Below are 23,780 nucleotides of genomic sequence, written 5' to 3'. Positions count from 1 at the left end.
GGAGAAGAAAAGCAGAGCCAAAGAGTCCATCCCAAAATCCGACAAACAAGCAAAATGAACAAAAAACATTGAATTCAATTCTTTCTGATTTTAGAAACTGCATTAAAGAAGGGGTGCACCGGTCCTGGAGATACTGCAATACCAGGTCAATGCGTGGAGTGGACAGAGCAAGCTCTTTTTCCATCTCCCTGTTCTAAAAATCCATTTAATATATGGTCCCCAGATAGGGGACGTATCAGATATTAAACTGATAAGAACAGATTTTGCGTTTATATTTAAAATATCGTAGTCTTTATCTTTTCTTCAGAGCTTTAAAATAACATCTTCCATAGGTGATAGTTCCATATACTCAGGGCTCTTTTCTTTCCAAGCTTCTTCATATCCATTAGGTAGTACATATAAATTTCACTTAATGCCAGTCTTATACAATCCTTGACTTCTATATAGTCTCTTTTAAACAACAATATGTTTCTGGTCTTCCATAGAGCACTTTTAACACAACTCAAAGTGCACCATAAAACTCTCTCTTTTTCTTTCGTCATGTTTGGTAAAATCCCATATAAAACCACTTCATGGCTTAAAAAATTAAGACCAGATAAAAATTTTAAAAGCTCACCACAGTCTTTCCACACTTGCTGTGCAAAATCACAATTCCAAATAAGGTGCATAGTAGTCTCATCATTATTGCACTGATGCCTCGGGCAGGTTTGTATAGTGCTAAGTCTTCTTTTATACTGGAAATCACGAGTCGGTAAACATTCCTGCACAATCATCCAAGCTAAGTCTTTATGTTGATTCATCAGGTAAGGTGCATTTGTTAAATTCCATATTTTAGTGACTCTGCTATATGAATAATGGCTTATGGGCGTCAAAGTTTCTTTCTTTTTTAATTGCTGCAGCAGCTTCCTTGCATTCTTCAATGTCTCCATCTCAAAAGAATCTAGGCCATATAATCTGATAACTTTCTCCAGGATGGCATATTGTTGTGGATGGGATAACAACACTGGGCTTGTTAAAGAAATGGATATCCACTTTCGCCTCTTAAAAATGTGGCCAGCTGCATATCTTAAAAAATGTGCCCAAGGGCTTGAAGCAAACATATATTTAAAACAGAGGCTAAAAAACTTGGAGTATAAAAACAGTTTGACGTTGGGAACATCCTTACCACCAAGGTGGTGCATCTTGTACATTGTTTCTCTCTTCACCTTTTCGAACTTAGAGTTCCACACAAATTCAAACAGCATTCTCTGTAATCTTCTCGCTGTAAGGTCACTTGGGGGATAAACATAACTGAGATATAACATGACAGGAAGCAGAAGGGCCTTAATAATTAAAACTTTACCTTCGATTGTTAATTTTCTTAATTTCCAAAAGTCAATCTTCTTTTGTATTTTGTCCCTTACTCCATCCCAGCTCTTCATTCCATCATTCTGTCGATCAAAAATCACGCCCAGAATTTTAATCTTCTCTGACTGCATCGGGAGATCAGGGATGGACACATCCGCCCAATTGCCACGGACAAAACAATCACATTTCTCAATGTTTAACTTAAAACCTGAGGCTTCACAAAAAAAATTGGTCGTTCTTATAGCTCTCCTGAGAGCGGCAGGTGATGAACAAAAAATAGTAATATCATCCATGTAGCCCATTACCTTCACATCTCTTCCATGTCCTCCAGGGATAGGGACACCTTTAATCACTTTATCCTCTCGTAGCATAGATAAAAGAGGCTCTATTGCACATATAAATAGCACTGGGGACAAAGGGCAGCCTTGCTTCACACCTGAATGCAAAAACACTTCATTAGACAAAAATCCATTGATTAAAATTTTACTAAAAGAGTTCTTATATAAAAGTGCCACTTGCTTGATAAAAATTTCAGGGAAGCCCATTTTTTTTAAAACCAACCATAAAAAACAATGAGAGACACGATCAAAAGCCTTTTGAAAATCCAACGATAAAATTGCTAAGTCTTGCTTCCTGGATTGCTGGTACCATATGACATCGCGGATGGTATTGAGATGCTCCGCAACTCCTCTTCCTGGCACCCCACATACCTGGTCTTCATAAATAACTTTGGATAAAACTTTTTTAAAACGGTTCACTAAAATTTTGGACATCAACTTGTAATCAACATTCAACAGTGTGATTGGTCTCCAGTTTGCCAGATGGGATTTGGCTCCTTTTTTAAAAATCAGGGAGACCAGACCACTTCTCCAAGATATAGGCAGGATATCACACTTAAAAGCTTCTTTGATTACTAAAAACAAGTCGGGTTTTAAAAAATTCCAAAATTCACGATAAAATTCAACAGGCAAACCGTCAGAACCAGGGGTTTTCCCATAGGAAAAACTTTTGATAGCAGCATCTACTTCCGACAAGGTGACTTCAGTGCATAACAATTCTTGGTCTTCGCGGCTCAGACTATTTTTTAATGAATTAAGGGCATCTTCAGTAAAAGACTGGTCTATAGTTTTCTCATTAAAAAGCTGCTGATAAAACTGGTGAGCTTGGTTGAGCATACCTTCAGTTGTAGTTTCACCCTCTAATTCTGTTATCATTTCCTTAGCAGCAACTACTTTTTTAAAAAAAAATCTTGAGCACTTTTCATTTTTCTCCATCACTTCAATTTTTGAGTTATAAATTATTTCCTTACCCTTCGACTCTATACTCTTTTTAATTTCTTTTTTTGTTGCTTCAATTAAATCGTCCATTTCAAGTCCCACATCTCTTAGTTGATAACAGGTCTGCAATTTAGTAATAAGCCTTTTATGCCAAGCGGACTTTTCTCTTGCATTGGCTATGCTGACCTTGATAAAAAAACTTTTTATCTTCATCTTGCTGTATTCCCACCATTCTAGCAGAGTTAAAAATTTTTCTTGTTTTGTTCTTAAATAATTAAAAAACGCTTTAAAATCTGTTCTTACCTTAGGATCTTGTAACAATGTTGTATTTAGCCTCCAAACTCCTCTTGCCTTGACAAGCCCAGGTAATTCTAACTCTGATAGCAACATCTTATGATCTGAAAAAATGTTTGGGATTAAGACAACAGATTTGACATTCACATATTGGGACATGAAAATAAAATCAATACGAGATTTAGAAGAAGAGTTCTCCCAAGTATAACCGGGATCATTACTACGGATCTCTTTCCAGGAGTCTCTAAGAAAAAAATCAGTTAACAAATCCTTTAGTTGTTTCTCTGTTTTGTCTTTTTTAGGAACGGTGGAACTCCCGCTTCTCCCTTCACCAGGCAAGACACAATTGAAATCCCCACAGAACATCAGAGGCGATGAACCAGGTAGGTAATATTGCACATCTTCAAACAACTGATGTCTCTCTTCCTTCACCGGAGAAGCATAAATGTTCAAAAGTCTAAAGTCCACACCTTTAAAACTAATATTTAAGAAAAGAGCACGTCCAGAAGAAATGTCCACAAAAGAGTTGATTTTAAAGTCATGCGACCTAAACAGCACTCCAATGCCAGAGGAACGATTTTCATTATCTCCGGACCAGATAGAGGGCCCATGAGGCCAATCTTTTCTTAAATCTGCATAATTCATATCAAAGTCAATGTTACATTCTTGCAAACAAAAGACATCACAGTCCACTGTTGACAGGTAGGAAAACAAAGCAGCCCTTCTTGTAGAGCCCCTTATACTCCTCACATTGAGCGAGGCTACTTTAATTGATGAGGTCATGATAGGATAGTTCAGGTCACACTACTGTCAGAATCAGACATAAAGCCCACCGATGTTAACGGGCTCTGCACTTCTGAGTCCGAAAAAGAAATGTTTATAGGGTCTGAAGGCCTTGGCTCCTCAGGAGGGGCAGCGGGAGCCATTGGCTTGTATTGCAGAAGACTTGGTTTTAATGGACACTTCTTGGAAGTCTCCCTGGCCACATTCTCATCAGACCTATCATCTGTTTTCCTTTTCCTACGAGTTTCCAGCTCCATTGCTTCTTCCTCCGAGCTAAATGTCCCGATTTCAGCAGAGGGACTCCCCTCCACCACCATATCACCCGGATCAGAATCAGCAGCCCAGTCCTTAGATGAAGCTTCCCTCCTCTCAGGACGGACAGGTTTCTCAGCTGGAGGTTTCTGCATAGACGTGGGCTTATGCGCAGCAGGAATAGGAGAACTGGCAGGTTTTCCCTGCGCAGCAGGCACTGAAGTGCTTGTGGACCCGCCTACAGGGGGTTGTGTTCGCACAGTAGATACAGGAGCACCGGTGGGACCCCCCTTAGCAGCAGGAGCAGGAGGGTTGGTTGGCTTCCTCTGTGCAGCAGGTGCAGACGTACCACCTGATGTACTAGCAGGCTTGGTCTGTGGAGCAGGTACTGGAGAGCTAGAAGACTGCCCCCGCGCTGTAGACGCACCCGCAGGAGCAGGAACAGCAGAGGGTTGCCTCTGCCCCCCGGGAGCAGATGGAGGCACACGGGCAGGTTGCTTTGCCAGCGTTTCAGCATAGGTTTCCGCCTTTTTCTTCAAAGGACACTCCCGGAAGGAGTGACCTGGGACCCGGCAGATGTTGCACACCATCTCATTGGTACAGTCCATTGTGGCATGTCCATGCTTGTAGCACTTCTTACAGATTGCCACCTCCTCCTTGCAGTTCTCATAAGTGTGACCGAAACACATGCATTTCCGGCAGAAGAGAGGCATGTCCGGGTAGAAGAGGCGCCCCCGCTCCCTACCGATCAGGAAACTTGACGGAGGATGACGCTGACCACCAATGCCATTTGGATCTTCACAAAATTTAACAAAAAATTTATGCTTTCCCGTCCAGAGGTTTTCCTCATTCATGACCTTGTGGGAATACCGCAGTTCTGGGAAATAGTTTTGAAGAAAGCAAATAATATTAACTAAGGGAACATGAGGGTTGCTCATCTGAACCACGAGCGGCTTCTCTCCACCGGAGTAAAGGATGACAAAGGTGAGTCCTTTAAGATCCTCATCTGAAAGGTGCAGGTGAATCTGGCGGAAGAGGTTCTTGCACGCATACTCCGACTCCAGAGTCAAAGTGAAGGAACCGGGGCGATCTTGAAGGGCCAGGATGTCTTCCCTCTTTACTCCTAGGATCTCCAGCAGCACTCTCCTCACGAAAAACTTCAAGGTCAACTTCTCCTTGGATGCATCGTCCACTTCGATCTTGAAAGAGTTCTTGATGCGAAGGTCACCAGCTCTGGCAGAGCGCACTGCGGCTGCTACTGCTGATGCCATCTTCAAAAGGTAGATAGGGTCGATCGCCTTCTTGGTTTCTTTGCGTATCTGCCCCCTAAAGCAGCATGAGGCTTAAGACGGCTTTTACACCGCCGATGCCTCAAGGCCAAGGGCACGATTGGCTTAGAATCCTTCTGGCAAGATGTGGTATCTTAGCCAAAAGGCCGAGAAGCGATAACCAGAATTGGTTTCAAACTACGGAGCCACCCAAGGATCCTAAAAAGTCCATTTGTGGAGATGAGCTCCTGGACTCCCGTTAAGAAGACATGTTGTCAACCTCTAGATCCCTTACATGCCTGCACTTTTCGGCTTGCTGCTGCTGCAATCCACGCGTTTTAGATCTGCATAACTCCACCTCTTTAAACACAGCACCTTCACCCCCTGCTGTTCCCACCCGCCTCAACACCGTTGGAAGGGAGGAGAACCAATTAAGGCGGGGGGTGGGGTGGAACGAGCAGCTGTCTACCCTTAGCAGGAGGGCTCCTGATTACATACCTCTCCTGCTGCTGCTGCTGCTGGCTGTCCAGCAGCATACTGAAGGTGGCTGCTGCTGTGCACAGGTATATAAAGGCTCAGAGCCTATTATGACACGCGCAGCCAGCGTTCCATTGCCACATTCCATCTACTGCAGGCAGGATACCTGGCTGGCTGAATGTCGCTGAGAAGCTCACAGAGACCGCCATAAGCAACAGTTTAACAGAATGCCACAGACTAATCAACCAAACTTTTTGGGTTGGGTTCTCTTTTATAGTCTGCAGGCATTAAATGAAAGAAGTCAGTGTTCCAGCAGAAGGAGACAACGTTTCAGAAAAGGCATTGTAGCAAACCAAAAAAGAAATTTTAAGCGCAGCAGAGTAACCAGCGCACATACCTGTTAGCTCAGGTGAGTTTAAAAGGCTGCTGTTGATAACAAGGGCATTTGCTAAATAGATGGTGTGTGTGCAACAATATACTGAAAGGTAAATTATATTGTGCAGCTTATCTCACCACCTGTAGTTATTTAGGTGAAAGCTCCAAAATGCTTGCCTAATATGTCTGTTTATCCAAAAGGAAGTAAAAAGGGAGAGCTAGAAAGATAGCATTGCATCACATTACATGGCAATGCAATGCACAGTTGCTGAAGTTGAACCAAAATGAGCTTGTAATCTGGCTTCTGCAACTTTGAACATGAAAAATCCAATGAGGAGAAGAAAAGCAGAGCCAAAGAGTCCATCCCAAAATCCGACAAACAAGCAAAATGAACAAAAAACATTGAATTCAATTCTTTCTGATTTTAGAAACTGCATTAAAGAAGGGGTGCACCGGTCCTGGAGATACTGCAATACCAGGTCAATGCGTGGAGTGGACAGAGCAAGCTCTTTTTCCATCTCCCTGTTCTAAAAATCCATTTAATATATGGTCCCCAGATAGGGGACGTATCAGATATTAAACTGATAAGAACAGATACTACACTTGATCTTAGCCAAAAGGCCGAGAAGCGATAACCAGAATTGGTTTCAAACTACGGAGCCACCCAAGGATCCTGAAAAGTCCATTTGTGGAGATGAGCTCCTGGACTCCCGTTAAGAAGACATGTTGTCAACCTCTAGATCCCTTACATGCCTGCACTTTTCGGCTTGCTGCTGCTGCAATCCACGCGTTTTAGATCTGCATAACTCCACCTCTTTAAACACAGCACCTTCACCCCCTGCTGTTCCCACCCGCCTCAACACCGTTGGAAGGGAGGAGAACCAATTAAGGCGGGGGGTGGGGTGGAACGAGCAGCTGTCTACCCTTAGCAGGAGGGCTCCTGATTACATACCTCTCCTGCTGCTGCTGCTGCTGGCTGTCCAGCAGCAGACTGAAGGTGGCTGCTGCTGTGCACAGGTATATAAAGGCTCAGAGCCTATTATGACACGCGCAGCCAGCGTTCCATTGCCACATTCCATCTACTGCAGGCAGGATACCTGGCTGGCTGAATGTCGCTGAGAAGCTCACAGAGACCGCCATAAGCAACAGTTTAACAGAATGCCACAGACTAATCAACCAAACTTTTTGGGTTGGGTTCTCTTTTATAGTCTGCAGGCATTAAATGAAAGAAGTCAGTGTTCCAGCAGAAGGAGACAACGTTTCAGAAAAGGCATTGTAGCAAACCAAAAAAGAAATTTTAAGCGCAGCAGAGTAACCAGCGCACATACCTGTTAGCTCAGGTGAGTTTAAAAGGCTGCTGTTGATAACAAGGGCATTTGCTAAATAGATGGTGTGTGTGCAACAATATACTGAAAGGTCAATTATATTGTGCAGCTTATCTCACCACCTGTAGTTATTTAGGTGAAAGCTCCAAAATGCTTGCCTAATATGTCTGTTTATCCAAAAGGAAGTAAAAAGGGAGAGCTAGAAAGATAGCATTGCATCACATTACATGGCAATGCAATGCACAGTTGCTGAAGTTGAACCAAAATGAGCTTGTAATCTGGCTTCTGCAACTTTGAACATGAAAAATCCAATGAGGAGAAGAAAAGCAGAGCCAAAGAGTCCATCCCAAAATCCGACAAACAAGCAAAATGAACAAAAAACATTGAATTCAATTCTTTCTGATTTTAGAAACTGCATTAAAGAAGGGGTGCACCGGTCCTGGAGATACTGCAATACCAGGTCAATGCGTGGAGTGGACAGAGCAAGCTCTTTTTCCATCTCCCTGTTCTAAAAATCCATTTAATATATGGTCCCCAGATAGGGGACGTATCAGATATTAAACTGATAAGAACAGATACTACACTTGATCTTAGCCAAAAGGCCGAGAAGCGATAACCAGAATTGGTTTCAAACTACGGAGCCACCCAAGGATCCTAAAAAGTCCATTTGTGGAGATGAGCTCCTGGACTCCCGTTAAGAAGACATGTTGTCAACCTCTAGATCCCTTACATGCCTGCACTTTTCGGCTTGCTGCTGCTGCAATCCACGCGTTTTAGATCTGCATAACTCCACCTCTTTAAACACAGCACCTTCACCCCCTGCTGTTCCCACCCGCCTCAACACCGTTGGAAGGGAGGAGAACCAATTAAGGCGGGGGGTGGGGTGGAACGAGCAGCTGTCTACCCTTAGCAGGAGGGCTCCTGATTACATACCTCTCCTGCTGCTGCTGCTGCTGGCTGTCCAGCAGCAGACTGAAGGTGGCTGCTGCTGTGCACAGGTATATAAAGGCTCAGAGCCTATTATGACACGCGCAGCCAGCGTTCCATTGCCACATTCCATCTACTGCAGGCAGGATACCTGGCTGGCTGAATGTCGCTGAGAAGCTCACAGAGACCGCCATAAGCAACAGTTTAACAGAATGCCACAGACTAATCAACCAAACTTTTTGGGTTGGGTTCTCTTTTATAGTCTGCAGGCATTAAATGAAAGAAGTCAGTGTTCCAGCAGAAGGAGACAACGTTTCAGAAAAGGCATTGTAGCAAACCAAAAAAGAAATTTTAAGCGCAGCAGAGTAACCAGCGCACATACCTGTTAGCTCAGGTGAGTTTAAAAGGCTGCTGTTGATAACAAGGGCATTTGCTAAATAGATGGTGTGTGTGCAACAATATACTGAAAGGTCAATTATATTGTGCAGCTTATCTCACCACCTGTAGTTATTTAGGTGAAAGCTCCAAAATGCTTGCCTAATATGTCTGTTTATCCAAAAGGAAGTAAAAAGGGAGAGCTAGAAAGATAGCATTGCATCACATTACATGGCAATGCAATGCACAGTTGCTGAAGTTGAACCAAAATGAGCTTGTAATCTGGCTTCTGCAACTTTGAACATGAAAAATCCAATGAGGAGAAGAAAAGCAGAGCCAAAGAGTCCATCCCAAAATCCGACAAACAAGCAAAATGAACAAAAAACATTGAATTCAATTCTTTCTGATTTTAGAAACTGCATTAAAGAAGGGGTGCACCGGTCCTGGAGATACTGCAATACCAGGTCAATGCGTGGAGTGGACAGAGCAAGCTCTTTTTCCATCTCCCTGTTCTAAAAATCCATTTAATATATGGTCCCCAGATAGGGGACGTATCAGATATTAAACTGATAAGAACAGATACTACACTTGATCTTAGCCAAAAGGCCGAGAAGCGATAACCAGAATTGGTTTCAAACTACGGAGCCACCCAAGGATCCTAAAAAGTCCATTTGTGGAGATGAGCTCCTGGACTCCCGTTAAGAAGACATGTTGTCAACCTCTAGATCCCTTACATGCCTGCACTTTTCGGCTTGCTGCTGCTGCAATCCACGCGTTTTAGATCTGCATAACTCCACCTCTTTAAACACAGCACCTTCACCCCCTGCTGTTCCCACCCGCCTCAACACCGTTGGAAGGGAGGAGAACCAATTAAGGCGGGGGGTGGGGTGGAACGAGCAGCTGTCTACCCTTAGCAGGAGGGCTCCTGATTACATACCTCTCCTGCTGCTGCTGCTGCTGGCTGTCCAGCAGCAGACTGAAGGTGGCTGCTGCTGTGCACAGGTATATAAAGGCTCAGAGCCTATTATGACACGCGCAGCCAGCGTTCCATTGCCACATTCCATCTACTGCAGGCAGGATACCTGGCTGGCTGAATGTCGCTGAGAAGCTCACAGAGACCGCCATAAGCAACAGTTTAACAGAATGCCACAGACTAATCAACCAAACTTTTTGGGTTGGGTTCTCTTTTATAGTCTGCAGGCATTAAATGAAAGAAGTCAGTGTTCCAGCAGAAGGAGACAACGTTTCAGAAAAGGCATTGTAGCAAACCAAAAAAGAAATTTTAAGCGCAGCAGAGTAACCAGCGCACATACCTGTTAGCTCAGGTGAGTTTAAAAGGCTGCTGTTGATAACAAGGGCATTTGCTAAATAGATGGTGTGTGTGCAACAATATACTGAAAGGTCAATTATATTTTGCAGCTTATCTCACCACCTGTAGTTATTTAGGTTAAAGCTCCAAAATGCTTGCCTAATATGTCTGTTTATCCAAAAGGAAGTAAAAAGGGAGAGCTAGAAAGATAGCATTGCATCACATTACATGGCAATGCAATGCACAGTTGCTGAAGTTGAACCAAAATGAGCTTGTAATCTGGCTTCTGCAACTTTGAACATGAAAAATCCAATGAGGAGAAGAAAAGCAGAGCCAAAGAGTCCATCCCAAAATCCGACAAACAAGCAAAATGAACAAAAAACATTGAATTCAATTCTTTCTGATTTTAGAAACTGCATTAAAGAAGGGGTGCACCGGTCCTGGAGATACTGCAATACCAGGTCAATGCGTGGAGTGGACAGAGCAAGCTCTTTTTCCATCTCCCTGTTCTAAAAATCCATTTAATATATGGTCCCCAGATAGGGGACGTATCAGATATTAAACTGATAAGAACAGATACTACACTTGATCTTAGCCAAAAGGCCGAGAAGCGATAACCAGAATTGGTTTCAAACTACGGAGCCACCCAAGGATCCTGAAAAGTCCATTTGTGGAGATGAGCTCCTGGACTCCCGTTAAGAAGACATGTTGTCAACCTCTAGATCCCTTACATGCCTGCACTTTTCGGCTTGCTGCTGCTGCAATCCACGCGTTTTAGATCTGCATAACTCCACCTCTTTAAACACAGCACCTTCACCCCCTGCTGTTCCCACCCGCCTCAACACCGTTGGAAGGGAGGAGAACCAATTAAGGCGGGGGGTGGGGTGGAACGAGCAGCTGTCTACCCTTAGCAGGAGGGCTCCTGATTACATACCTCTCCTGCTGCTGCTGCTGCTGGCTGTCCAGCAGCAGACTGAAGGTGGCTGCTGCTGTGCACAGGTATATAAAGGCTCAGAGCCTATTATGACACGCGCAGCCAGCGTTCCATTGCCACATTCCATCTACTGCAGGCAGGATACCTGGCTGGCTGAATGTCGCTGAGAAGCTCACAGAGACCGCCATAAGCAACAGTTTAACAGAATGCCACAGACTAATCAACCAAACTTTTTGGGTTGGGTTCTCTTTTATAGTCTGCAGGCATTAAATGAAAGAAGTCAGTGTTCCAGCAGAAGGAGACAACGTTTCAGAAAAGGCATTGTAGCAAACCAAAAAAGAAATTTTAAGCGCAGCAGAGTAACCAGCGCACATACCTGTTAGCTCAGGTGAGTTTAAAAGGCTGCTGTTGATAACAAGGGCATTTGCTAAATAGATGGTGTGTGTGCAACAATATACTGAAAGGTCAATTATATTGTGCAGCTTATCTCACCACCTGTAGTTATTTAGGTGAAAGCTCCAAAATGCTTGCCTAATATGTCTGTTTATCCAAAAGGAAGTAAAAAGGGAGAGCTAGAAAGATAGCATTGCATCACATTACATGGCAATGCAATGCACAGTTGCTGAAGTTGAACCAAAATGAGCTTGTAATCTGGCTTCTGCAACTTTGAACATGAAAAATCCAATGAGGAGAAGAAAAGCAGAGCCAAAGAGTCCATCCCAAAATCCGACAAACAAGCAAAATGAACAAAAAACATTGAATTCAATTCTTTCTGATTTTAGAAACTGCATTAAAGAAGGGGTGCACCGGTCCTGGAGATACTGCAATACCAGGTCAATGCGTGGAGTGGACAGAGCAAGCTCTTTTTCCATCTCCCTGTTCTAAAAATCCATTTAATATATGGTCCCCAGATAGGGGACGTATCAGATATTAAACTGATAAGAACAGATACTACACTTGATCTTAGCCAAAAGGCCGAGAAGCGATAACCAGAATTGGTTTCAAACTACGGAGCCACCCAAGGATCCTAAAAAGTCCATTTGTGGAGATGAGCTCCTGGACTCCCGTTAAGAAGACATGTTGTCAACCTCTAGATCCCTTACATGCCTGCACTTTTCGGCTTTCTGCTGCTGCAATCCACGCGTTTTAGATCTGCATAACTCCACCTCTTTAAACACAGCACCTTCACCCCCTGCTGTTCCCACCCGCCTCAACACCGTTGGAAGGGAGGAGAACCAATTAAGGCGGGGGGTGGGGTGGAACGAGCAGCTGTCTACCCTTAGCAGGAGGGCTCCTGATTACATACCTCTCCTGCTGCTGCTGCTGCTGGCTGTCCAGCAGCAGACTGAAGGTGGCTGCTGCTGTGCACAGGTATATAAAGGCTCAGAGCCTATTATGACACGCGCAGCCAGCGTTCCATTGCCACATTCCATCTACTGCAGGCAGGATACCTGGCTGGCTGAATGTCGCTGAGAAGCTCACAGAGACCGCCATAAGCAACAGTTTAACAGAATGCCACAGACTAATCAACCAAACTTTTTGGGTTGGGTTCTCTTTTATAGTCTGCAGGCATTAAATGAAAGAAGTCAGTGTTCCAGCAGAAGGAGACAACGTTTCAGAAAAGGCATTGTAGCAAACCAAAAAAGAAATTTTAAGCGCAGCAGAGTAACCAGCGCACATACCTGTTAGCTCAGGTGAGTTTAAAAGGCTGCTGTTGATAACAAGGGCATTTGCTAAATAGATGGTGTGTGTGCAACAATATACTGAAAGGTCAATTATATTGTGCAGCTTATCTCACCACCTGTAGTTATTTAGGTGAAAGCTCCAAAATGCTTGCCTAATATGTCTGTTTATCCAAAAGGAAGTAAAAAGGGAGAGCTAGAAAGATAGCATTGCATCACATTACATGGCAATGCAATGCACAGTTGCTGAAGTTGAACCAAAATGAGCTTGTAATCTGGCTTCTGCAACTTTGAACATGAAAAATCCAATGAGGAGAAGAAAAGCAGAGCCAAAGAGTCCATCCCAAAATCCGACAAACAAGCAAAATGAACAAAAAACATTGAATTCAATTCTTTCTGATTTTAGAAACTGCATTAAAGAAGGGGTGCACCGGTCCTGGAGATACTGCAATACCAGGTCAATGCGTGGAGTGGACAGAGCAAGCTCTTTTTCCATCTCCCTGTTCTAAAAATCCATTTAATATATGGTCCCCAGATAGGGGACGTATCAGATATTAAACTGATAAGAACAGATTTTTTTTTTTTTTTTTTTTTTCCACTCAGATTACAAGTCCCATATTTACCATTTCATGCTTTGCAATGATTTCCAAATGGTATTAGGTTGTTATCCATCATTGTGGGTCATATATCCATTTTTCCAATCTTATTTTATATATATATACGTTTATATTATCACAATACAGTTATTCCATATTCTTTTCATCGCAACATTACAATCTTTACCATTACGATTTAAGGCAACATTCCTCTCTTCAGGCCATATGCTGCCAAGGCATTCAAAAGCCTTCCATCCAGAAACCGACCATCCCAAGCTTCTTCTACCTCTTTAGCCAACGACTGAGGTATTCTGTAAGTTGAAAAAAAACGATGCATATCGCTATAAATGTTATTCCACACTTTGCGCCTTAGACTAGCCTGACTCCCCCCTTCACAACTCTCTAGCATTTTCAACACTTCTTGTCTCTCCTCCATCTCCCTCATATTTTTTTCTGAAACATCCTTTGCTTTACTAGAGTCCTTCCCAGATGACAAACTCCTTCAATTTCTTCTCTGGCTTCACATGCGACATCCTCTCTTTCTTCTTCACTAGTTTCTTCACCCTCCTCCTCCTCTTCCATATTACTTACAGCACCTTCCTTTTCATCCTGACTGGAGGACTCACTTTCCTCCTGATCTTCTGACTCCCTATCCACCTCCACTTCTTCTTCCAAGCTAGTATTTTCAATCTCAACGCCTGTGATATCACTCTCAGTATCTTCTTCCATATGATCACCTTCTTTTCTTATATCTCTTATTTGTTCCTCCTTCTTTTGAGATATGTTCTCTTCCGTTTCATCATGGGGGGCAGCTTCAGACTCTTCTTCATTTCCATCTTCCTTGTCAACTGACTTCTCCTCCCTTTTATTGACAGGACAGCAATCATATAAATGACCACTGCCACCACATAGATTACATTTCTTACTTTTTTCACAATTCTCTGCCTTATGTCCCACTTCTTCACACTTGGCACACCACTGTAATGTACAGGAATCCTTTTCATGGCCATACTGTTTACAACGCCTACAAAACTTCGGCATACCTGTAAAGAACATATCTCCATTAACTGTCCCGATTTTGAATCTACTTGGTGGGAGTACCACAACACCATCCGAACTTTCCTTGAACTTGACCAGGAACCTCCACCTCGTGGTCCAAAAACCATATCGGTTAAACATTTTGCCAGCAGAACTCACTTTCTCACAGTACCGGGATAAAAAGGTCATGATCTCTTCTTCCAATATGAAAGGACTATACATCCTTATTACTATTAGCCTTTCCTTCCTAGGAAAATGCGACACAAAAAAAACACCTTCAAGTATCGAATCTTCCTTCACTAGATCCATTCTCTTCCAAAAGTCAGAAAAGATATCTTCTGAACAAAAAATAACATCATATATCCCTCTCTTCGGGAACTCCAACATAGACAAAACTTGTTCCATTTGAACTTCCAATAGTCCAAACAAAATCTTCTCTACCAAAAAAAACAAGCCAGACTTCTTCTTCTCTGGATCCAAAAAAATAAACCGCACTGCATTCTTCAGTCTTGCAAAAACTGGGACCTCTTCACAGGTCAGCATATTTGGGCTTCTCCCGTCCATATCTTCACACCAAACGTGGCAAAAATCCTCCTCGCCTACTTAAAAAAAGCAGGCAGGCTGATCGCCCCTCGTTGCCCAGGGACTAATCCGGCTCCCCAAAAGCAGCAAGGGGGTGAAGCCGCACTGCTACATGCAGCGATCCCCCGAGGCCAAGGAGCCGGGTACCCAAGGCACCTCTCAGCCAAGACCAAGGCAGCAACCGGTAGATCACTGCACTTGATCTTAGCCAAAAGGCCGAGAAGCGATAACCAGAATTGGTTTCAAACTACGGAGCCACCCAAGGATCCTAAAAAGTCCATTTGTGGAGATGAGCTCCTGGACTCCCGTTAAGAAGACATGTTGTCAACCTCTAGATCCCTTACATGCCTGCACTTTTCGGCTTGCTGCTGCTGCAATCCACGCGTTTTAGATCTGCATAACTCCACCTCTTTAAACACAGCACCTTCACCCCCTGCTGTTCCCACCCGCCTCAACACCGTTGGAAGGGAGGAGAACCATTTAAGGCGGGGGGTGGGGTGGAACGAGCAGCTGTCTACCCTTAGCAGGAGGGCTCCTGATTACATACCTCTCCTGCTGCTGCTGCTGCTGGCTGTCCAGCAGCAGACTGAAGGTGGCTGCTGCTGTGCACAGGTATATAAAGGCTCAGAGCCTATTATGACACGCGCAGCCAGCGTTCCATTGCCACATTCCATCTACTGCAGGCAGGATACCTGGCTGGCTGAATGTCGCTGAGAAGCTCACAGAGACCGCCATAAGCAACAGTTTAACAGAATGCCACAGACTAATCAACCAAACTTTTTGGGTTGGGTTCTCTTTTATAGTCTGCAGGCATTAAATGAAAGAAGTCAGTGTTCCAGCAGAAGGAGACAACGTTTCAGAAAAGGCATTGTAGCAAACCAAAAAAGAAATTTTAAGCGCAGCAGAGTAACCAGCGCACATACCTGTTAGCTCAGGTGAGTTTAAAAGGCTGCTGTTGATAACAAGGGCATTTGCTAAATAGATGGTGTGTGTGCAACAATATACTGAAAGGTCAATTATATTGTGCAGCTTATCTCACCACCTGTAGTTATTTAGGTGAAAGCTCCAAAATGCTTGCCTAATATGTCTGTTTATCCAAAAGGAAGTAAAAAGGGAGAGCTAGAAAGATAGCATTGCATCACATTACATGGCAATGCAATGCACAGTTGCTGAAGTTGAACCAAAATGAGCTTGTAATCTGGCTTCTGCAACTTTGAACATGAAAAATCCAATGAGGAGAAGAAAAGCAGAGCCAAAGAGTCCATCCCAAAATCCGACAAACAAGCAAAATGAACAAAAAACATTGAATTCAATTCTTTCTGATTTTAGAAACTGCATTAAAGAAGGGGTGCACCGGTCCTGGAGATACTGCAATACCAGGTCAATGCGTGGAGTGGACAGAGCAAGCTCTTTTTCCATCTCCCTGTTCTAAAAATCCATTTAATATATGGTCCCCAGATAGGGGACGTATCAGATATTAAACTGATAAGAACAGATACTACACTTGATCTTAGCCAAAAGGCCGAGAAGCGATAACCAGAATTGGTTTCAAACTACGGAGCCACCCAAGGATCCTAAAAAGTCCATTTGTGGAGATGAGCTCCTGGACTCCCGTTAAGAAGACATGTTGTCAACCTCTAGATCCCTTACATGCCTGCACTTTTCGGCTTGCTGCTGCTGCAATCCACGCGTTTTAGATCTGCATAACTCCACCTCTTTAAACACAGCACCTTCACCCCCTGCTGTTCCCACCCGCCTCAACACCGTTGGAAGGGAGGAGAACCAATTAAGGCGGGGGGTGGGGTGGAACGAGCAGCTGTCTACCCTTAGCAGGAGGGCTCCTGATTACATACCTCTCCTGCTGCTGCTGCTGCTGGCTGTCCAGCAGCAGACTGAAGGTGGCTGCTGCTGTGCACAGGTATATAAAGGCTCAGAGCCTATTATGACACGCGCAGCCAGCGTTCCATTGCCACATTCCATCTACTGCAGGCAGGATACCTGGCTGGCTGAATGTCGCTGAGAAGCTCACAGAGACCGCCATAAGCAACAGTTTAACAGAATGCCACAGACTAATCAACCAAACTTTTTGGGTTGGGTTCTCTTTTATAGTCTGCAGGCATTAAATGAAAGAAGTCAGTGTTCCAGCAGAAGGAGACAACGTTTCAGAAAAGGCATTGTAGCAAACCAAAAAAGAAATTTTAAGCGCAGCAGAGTAACCAGCGCACATACCTGTTAGCTCAGGTGAGTTTAAAAGGCTGCTGTTGATAACAAGGGCATTTGCTAAATAGATGGTGTGTGTGCAACAATATACTGAAAGGTCAATTATATTGTGCAGCTTATCTCACCACCTGTAGTTATTTAGGTGAAAGCTCCAAAATGCTTGCCTAATATGTCTGTTTATCCAAAAGGAAGTAAAAAGGGAGAGCTAGAAAGATAGCATTGCATCACATTACATGGCAATGCAATGCACAGTTGCTGAAGTTGAACCAAAATGAGCTTGTAATCTGGCTTCTGCAACTTTGAACATGAAAAATCCAATGAGGAGAAGAAAAGCAGAGCCAAAGAGTCCATCCCAAAATCCGACAAACAAGCAAAATGAACAAAAAACATTGAATTCAATTCTTTCTGATTTTAGAAACTGCATTAAAGAAGGGGTGCACCGGTCCTGGAGATACTGCAATACCAGGTCAATGCGTGGAGTGGACAGAGCAAGCTCTTTTTCCATCTCCCTGTTCTAAAAATCCATTTAATATATGGTCCCCAGATAGGGGACGTATCAGATATTAAACTGATAAGAACAGATACTACACTTGATCTTAGCCAAAAGGCCGAGAAGCGATAACCAGAATTGGTTTCAAACTACGGAGCCACCCAAGGATCCTAAAAAGTCCATTTGTGGAGATGAGCTCCTGGACTCCCGTTAAGAAGACATGTTGTCAACCTCTAGATCCCTTACATGCCTGCACTTTTCGGCTTGCTGCTGCTGCAATCCACGCGTTTTAGATCTGCATAACTCCACCTCTTTAAACACAGCACCTTCACCCCCTGCTGTTCCCACCCGCCTCAACACCGTTGGAAGGGAGGAGAACCAATTAAGGCGGGGGGTGGGGTGGAACGAGCAGCTGTCTACCCTTAGCAGGAGGGCTCCTGATTACATACCTCTCCTGCTGCTGCTGCTGCTGGCTGTCCAGCAGCAGACTGAAGGTGGCTGCTGCTGTGCACAGGTATATAAAGGCTCAGAGCCTATTATGACACGCGCAGCCAGCGTTCCATTGCCACATTCCATCTACTGCAGGCAGGATACCTGGCTGGCTGAATGTCGCTGAGAAGCTCACAGAGACCGCCATAAGCAACAGTTTAACAGAATGCCACAGACTAATCAACCAAACTTTTTGGGTTGGGTTCTCTTTTATAGTCTGCAGGCATTAAATGAAAGAAGTCAGTGTTCCAGCAGAAGGAGACAACGTTTCAGAAAAGGCATTGTAGCAAACCAAAAAAGAAATTTTAAGCGCAGCAGAGTAACCAGCGCACATACCTGTTAGCTCAGGTGAGTTTAAAAGGCTGCTGTTGATAACAAGGGCATTTGCTAAATAGATGGTGTGTGTGCAACAATATACTGAAAGGTCAATTATATTGTGCAGCTTATCTCACCACCTGTAGTTATTTAGGTGAAAGCTCCAAAATGCTTGCCTAATATGTCTGTTTATCCAAAAGGAAGTAAAAAGGGAGAGCTAGAAAGATAGCATTGCATCACATTACATGGCAATGCAATGCACAGTTGCTGAAGTTGAACCAAAATGAGCTTGTAATCTGGCTTCTGCAACTTTGAACATGAAAAATCCAATGAGGAGAAGAAAAGCAGAGCCAAAGAGTCCATCCCAAAATCCGACAAACAAGCAAAATGAACAAAAAACATTGAATTCAATTCTTTCTGATTTTAGAAACTGCATTAAAGAAGGGGTGCACCGGTCCTGGAGATACTGCAATACCAGGTCAATGCGTGGAGTGGACAGAGCAAGCTCTTTTTCCATCTCCCTGTTCTAAAAATCCATTTAATATATGGTCCCCAGATAGGGGACGTATCAGATATTAAACTGATAAGAACAGATACTACACTTGATCTTAGCCAAAAGGCCGAGAAGCGATAACCAGAATTGGTTTCAAACTACGGAGCCACCCAAGGATCCTAAAAAGTCCATTTGTGGAGATGAGCTCCTGGACTCCCGTTAAGAAGACATGTTGTCAACCTCTAGATCCCTTACATGCCTGCACTTTTCGGCTTGCTGCTGCTGCAATCCACGCGTTTTAGATCTGCATAACTCCACCTCTTTAAACACAGCACCTTCACCCCCTGCTGTTCCCACCCGCCTCAACACCGTTGGAAGGGAGGAGAACCAATTAAGGCGGGGGGTGGGGTGGAACGAACAGCTGTCTACCCTTAGCAGGAGGGCTCCTGATTACATACCTCTCCTGCTGCTGCTGCTGCTGGCTGTCCAGCAGCAGACTGAAGGTGGCTGCTGCTGTGCACAGGTATATAAAGGCTCAGAGCCTATTATGACACGCGCAGCCAGCGTTCCATTGCCACATTCCATCTACTGCAGGCAGGATACCTGGCTGGCTGAATGTCGCTGAGAAGCTCACAGAGACCGCCATAAGCAACAGTTTAACAGAATGCCACAGACTAATCAACCAAACTTTTTGGGTTGGGTTCTCTTTTATAGTCTGCAGGCATTAAATGAAAGAAGTCAGTGTTCCAGCAGAAGGAGACAACGTTTCAGAAAAGGCATTGTAGCAAACCAAAAAAGAAATTTTAAGCGCAGCAGAGTAACCAGCGCACATACCTGTTAGCTCAGGTGAGTTTAAAAGGCTGCTGTTGATAACAAGGGCATTTGCTAAATAGATGGTGTGTGTGCAACAATATACTGAAAGGTCAATTATATTGTGCAGCTTATCTCACCACCTGTAGTTATTTAGGTGAAAGCTCCAAAATGCTTGCCTAATATGTCTGTTTATCCAAAAGGAAGTAAAAAGGGAGAGCTAGAAAGATAGCATTGCATCACATTACATGGCAATGCAATGCACAGTTGCTGAAGTTGAACCAAAATGAGCTTGTAATCTGGCTTCTGCAACTTTGAACATGAAAAATCCAATGAGGAGAAGAAAAGCAAAGCCAAAGAGTCCATCCCAAAATCCGACAAACAAGCAAAATGAACAAAAAACATTGAATTCAATTCTTTCTGATTTTAGAAACTGCATTAAAGAAGGGGTGCACCGGTCCTGGAGATACTGCAATACCAGGTCAATGCGTGGAGTGGACAGAGCAAGCTCTTTTTCCATCTCCCTGTTCTAAAAATCCATTTAATATATGGTCCCCAGATAGGAGACGTATCAGATATTAAACTGATAAGAACAGATACTACACTTGATCTTAGCCAAAAGGCCGAGAAGCGATAACCAGAATTGGTTTCAAACTACGGAGCCACCCAAGGATCCTAAAAAGTCCATTTGTGGAGATGAGCTCCTGGACTCCCGTTAAGAAGACATGTTGTCAACCTCTAGATCCCTTACATGCCTGCACTTTTCGGCTTGCTGCTGCTGCAATCCACGCGTTTTAGATCTGCATAACTCCACCTCTTTAAACACAGCACCTTCACCCCCTGCTGTTCCCACCCGCCTCAACACCGTTGGAAGGGAGGAGAACCAATTAAGGCGGGGGGTGGGGTGGAACGAGCAGCTGTCTACCCTTAGCAGTAGGGCTCCTGATTACATACCTCTCCTGCTGCTGCTGCTGCTGCTGGCTGTCCAGCAGCAGACTGAAGGTGGCTGCTGCTGTGCACAGGTATATAAAGGCTCAGAGCCTATTATGACACGCGCAGCCAGCGTTCCATTGCCACATTCCATCTACTGCAGGCAGGATACCTGGCTGGCTGAATGTCGCTGAGAAGCTCACAGAGACCGCCATAAGCAACAGTTTAACAGAATGCCACAGACTAATCAACCAAACTTTTTGGGTTGCGTTCTCTTTTATAGTCTGCAGGCATTAAATGAAAGAAGTCAGTGTTCCAGCAGAAGGAGACAACGTTTCAGAAAAGGCATTGTAGCAAACCAAAAAAGAAATTTTAAGCGCAGCAGAGTAACCAGCGCACATACCTGTTAGCTCAGGTGAGTTTAAAAGGCTGCTGTTGATAACAAGGGCATTTGCTAAATAGATGGTGTGTGTGCAACAATATACTGAAAGGTCAATTATATTGTGCAGCTTATCTCACCACCTGTAGTTATTTAGGTGAAAGCTCCAAAATGCTTGCCTAATATGTCTGTTTATCCAAAAGGAAGTAAAAAGGGAGAGCTAGAAAGATAGCATTGCATCACATTACATGGCAATGCAATGCACAGTTGCTGAAGTTGAACCAAAATGAGCTTGTAATCTGGCTTCTGCAACTTTGAACATGAAAAATCCAATGAGGAGAAGAAAAGCAGAGCCAAAGAGTCCATCCCAAAATCCGACAAACAAGCAAAATGAACAAAAAACATTGAATTCAATTCTTTCTGATTTTAGAAACTGCATTAAAGAAGGGGTGCACCGGTCCTGGAGATACTGCAATACCAGGTCAATGCGTGGAGTGGACAGAGCAAGCTCTTTTTCCATCTCCCTGTTCTAAAAATCCATTTAATATATGGTCCCCAGATAGGGGACGTATCAGATATTAAACTGATAAGAACAGATACTACACTTGATCTTAGCCAAAAGGCCGAGAAGCGATAACCAGAATTGGTTTCAAACTACGGAGCCACCCAAGGATCCTAAAAAGTCCATTTGTGGAGATGAGCTCCTGGACTCCCGTTAAGAAGACATGTTGTCAACCTCTAGATCCCTTACATGCCTGCACTTTTCGGCTTGCTGCTGCTGCAATCCACGCGTTTTAGATCTGCATAACTCCACCTCTTTAAACACAGCACCTTCACCCCCTGCTGTTCCCACCCGCCTCAACACCGTTGGAAGGGAGGAGAACCAATTAAGGCGGGGGGTGGGGTGGAACGAGCAGCTGTCTACCCTTAGCAGGAGGGCTCCTGATTACATACCTCTCCTGCTGCTGCTGCTGCTGGCTGTCCAGCAGCAGACTGAAGGTGGCTGCTGCTGTGCACAGGTATATAAAGGCTCAGAGCCTATTATGACACGCGCAGCCAGCGTTCCATTGCCACATTCCATCTACTGCAGGCAGGATACCTGGCTGGCTGAATGTCGCTGAGAAGCTCACAGAGACCGCCATAAGCAACAGTTTAACAGAATGCCACAGACTAATCAACCAAACTTTTTGGGTTGGGTTCTCTTTTATAGTCTGCAGGCATTAAATGAAAGAAGTCAGTGTTCCAGCAGAAGGAGACAACGTTTCAGAAAAGGCATTGTAGCAAACCAAAAAAGAAATTTTAAGCGCAGCAGAGTAACCAGCGCACATACCTGTTAGCTCAGGTGAGTTTAAAAGGCTGCTGTTGATAACAAGGGCATTTGCTAAATAGATGGTGTGTGTGCAACAATATACTGAAAGGTCAATTATATTGTGCAGCTTATCTCACCACCTGTAGTTATTTAGGTGAAAGCTCCAAAATGCTTGCCTAATATGTCTGTTTATCCAAAAGGAAGTAAAAAGGGAGAGCTAGAAAGATAGCATTGCATCACATTACATGGCAATGCAATGCACAGTTGCTGAAGTTGAACCAAAATGAGCTTGTAATCTGGCTTCTGCAACTTTGAACATGAAAAATCCAATGAGGAGAAGAAAAGCAGAGCCAAAGAGTCCATCCCAAAATCCGACAAACAAGCAAAATGAACAAAAAACATTGAATTCAATTCTTTCTGATTTTAGAAACTGCAATAAAGAAGGGGTGCACCGGTCCTGGAGATACTGCAATACCAGGTCAATGCGTGGAGTGGACAGAGCAAGCTCTTTTTCCATCTCCCTGTTCTAAAAATCTATTTAATATATGGTCCCCAGATAGGGGACGTATCAGATATTAAACTGATAAGAACAGATACTACACTTGATCTTAGCCAAAAGGCCGAGAAGCGATAACCAGAATTGGTTTCAAACTACGGAGCCACCCAAGGATCCTAAAAAGTCCATTTGTGGAGATGAGCTCCTGGACTCCCGTTAAGAAGACATGTTGTCAACCTCTAGATCCCTTACATGCCTGCACTTTTCGGCTTGCTGCTGCTGCAATCCACGCGTTTTAGATCTGCATAACTCCACCTCTTTAAACACAGCACCTTCACCCCCTGCTGTTCCCACCCGCCTCAACACCGTTGGAAGGGAGGAGAACCAATTAAGGCGGGGGGTGGGGTGGAACGAGCAGCTGTCTACCCTTAGCAGGAGGGCTCCTGATTACATACCTCTCCTGCTGCTGCTGCTGCTGGCTGTCCAGCAGCAGACTGAAGGTGGCTGCTGCTGTGCACAGGTATATAAAGGCTCAGAGCCTATTATGACACGCGCAGCCAGCGTTCCATTGCCACATTCCATCTACTGCAGGCAGGATACCTGGCTGGCTGAATGTCGCTGAGAAGCTCACAGAGACCGCCATAAGCAACAGTTTAACAGAATGCCACAGACTAATCAACCAAACTTTTTGGGTTGGGTTCTCTTTTATAGTCTGCAGGCATTAAATGAAAGAAGTCAGTGTTCCAGCAGAAGGAGACAACGTTTCAGAAAAGGCATTGTAGCAAACCAAAAAAGAAATTTTAAGCGCAGCAGAGTAACCAGCGCACATACCTGTTAGCTCAGGTGAGTTTAAAAGGCTGCTGTTGATAACAAGGGCATTTGCTAAATAGATGGTGTGTGTGCAACAATATACTGAAAGGTCAATTATATTGTGCAGCTTATCTCACCACCTGTAGTTATTTAGGTGAAAGCTCCAAAATGCTTGCCTAATATGTCTGTTTATCCAAA

At 44.0% G+C, this 23,780-nt stretch overlaps 12 non-coding genes and 1 pseudogene across 12 annotated transcripts; all 13 read right to left on the bottom strand.

Annotated features, from left to right (window-relative positions):
- Nucleotides 1-108: 108 nt before the first annotated feature.
- On the bottom strand, nt 109-284 carry LOC141198778 (U2 spliceosomal RNA; annotated as a pseudogene).
- A 6,231-nt stretch (nt 285-6,515) lies between these two features.
- Nucleotides 6,516-6,706, bottom strand: LOC141198863 (U2 spliceosomal RNA). Its single transcript, XR_012270633.1, has one exon. It is a non-coding gene; the product is annotated as a U2 spliceosomal RNA (small nuclear RNA).
- Nucleotides 6,707-7,821: 1,115 nt separating this feature from the next.
- LOC141198862 (U2 spliceosomal RNA) lies at nt 7,822-8,012 on the bottom strand. Its single transcript, XR_012270632.1, has one exon. It is a non-coding gene; the product is annotated as a U2 spliceosomal RNA (small nuclear RNA).
- Nucleotides 8,013-9,127: 1,115 nt separating this feature from the next.
- On the bottom strand, nt 9,128-9,318 carry LOC141198860 (U2 spliceosomal RNA). The gene has a single exon (XR_012270630.1). It is a non-coding gene; the product is annotated as a U2 spliceosomal RNA (small nuclear RNA).
- A 1,115-nt stretch (nt 9,319-10,433) lies between these two features.
- LOC141198859 (U2 spliceosomal RNA) lies at nt 10,434-10,624 on the bottom strand. Its single transcript, XR_012270629.1, has one exon. It is a non-coding gene; the product is annotated as a U2 spliceosomal RNA (small nuclear RNA).
- Nucleotides 10,625-11,739: 1,115 nt separating this feature from the next.
- On the bottom strand, nt 11,740-11,930 carry LOC141198858 (U2 spliceosomal RNA). The gene has a single exon (XR_012270628.1). It is a non-coding gene; the product is annotated as a U2 spliceosomal RNA (small nuclear RNA).
- A 1,115-nt stretch (nt 11,931-13,045) lies between these two features.
- On the bottom strand, nt 13,046-13,230 carry LOC141198807 (U2 spliceosomal RNA). The gene has a single exon (XR_012270589.1). It is a non-coding gene; the product is annotated as a U2 spliceosomal RNA (small nuclear RNA).
- A 2,954-nt stretch (nt 13,231-16,184) lies between these two features.
- LOC141198857 (U2 spliceosomal RNA) lies at nt 16,185-16,375 on the bottom strand. The gene has a single exon (XR_012270627.1). It is a non-coding gene; the product is annotated as a U2 spliceosomal RNA (small nuclear RNA).
- Nucleotides 16,376-17,490: 1,115 nt separating this feature from the next.
- Nucleotides 17,491-17,681, bottom strand: LOC141198856 (U2 spliceosomal RNA). The gene has a single exon (XR_012270626.1). It is a non-coding gene; the product is annotated as a U2 spliceosomal RNA (small nuclear RNA).
- Nucleotides 17,682-18,796: 1,115 nt separating this feature from the next.
- Nucleotides 18,797-18,987, bottom strand: LOC141198855 (U2 spliceosomal RNA). The gene has a single exon (XR_012270625.1). It is a non-coding gene; the product is annotated as a U2 spliceosomal RNA (small nuclear RNA).
- Nucleotides 18,988-20,102: 1,115 nt separating this feature from the next.
- LOC141198769 (U2 spliceosomal RNA) lies at nt 20,103-20,293 on the bottom strand. Its single transcript, XR_012270559.1, has one exon. It is a non-coding gene; the product is annotated as a U2 spliceosomal RNA (small nuclear RNA).
- Nucleotides 20,294-21,411: 1,118 nt separating this feature from the next.
- Nucleotides 21,412-21,602, bottom strand: LOC141198854 (U2 spliceosomal RNA). Its single transcript, XR_012270624.1, has one exon. It is a non-coding gene; the product is annotated as a U2 spliceosomal RNA (small nuclear RNA).
- A 1,115-nt stretch (nt 21,603-22,717) lies between these two features.
- Nucleotides 22,718-22,908, bottom strand: LOC141198765 (U2 spliceosomal RNA). The gene has a single exon (XR_012270555.1). It is a non-coding gene; the product is annotated as a U2 spliceosomal RNA (small nuclear RNA).
- Between the last annotated feature and the right edge of the window lie 872 nt (nt 22,909-23,780).

This window comes from Phyllobates terribilis, unplaced genomic scaffold (assembly GCF_046119375.1).
Source record: "Phyllobates terribilis strain yellow unplaced genomic scaffold, ASM4611937v1 Scaffold_106__1_contigs__length_5700502, whole genome shotgun sequence".
Taxonomy (NCBI): domain Eukaryota; kingdom Metazoa; phylum Chordata; class Amphibia; order Anura; family Dendrobatidae; genus Phyllobates; species Phyllobates terribilis.
This window is presented reverse-complemented; position numbering and strand designations above follow the sequence as displayed.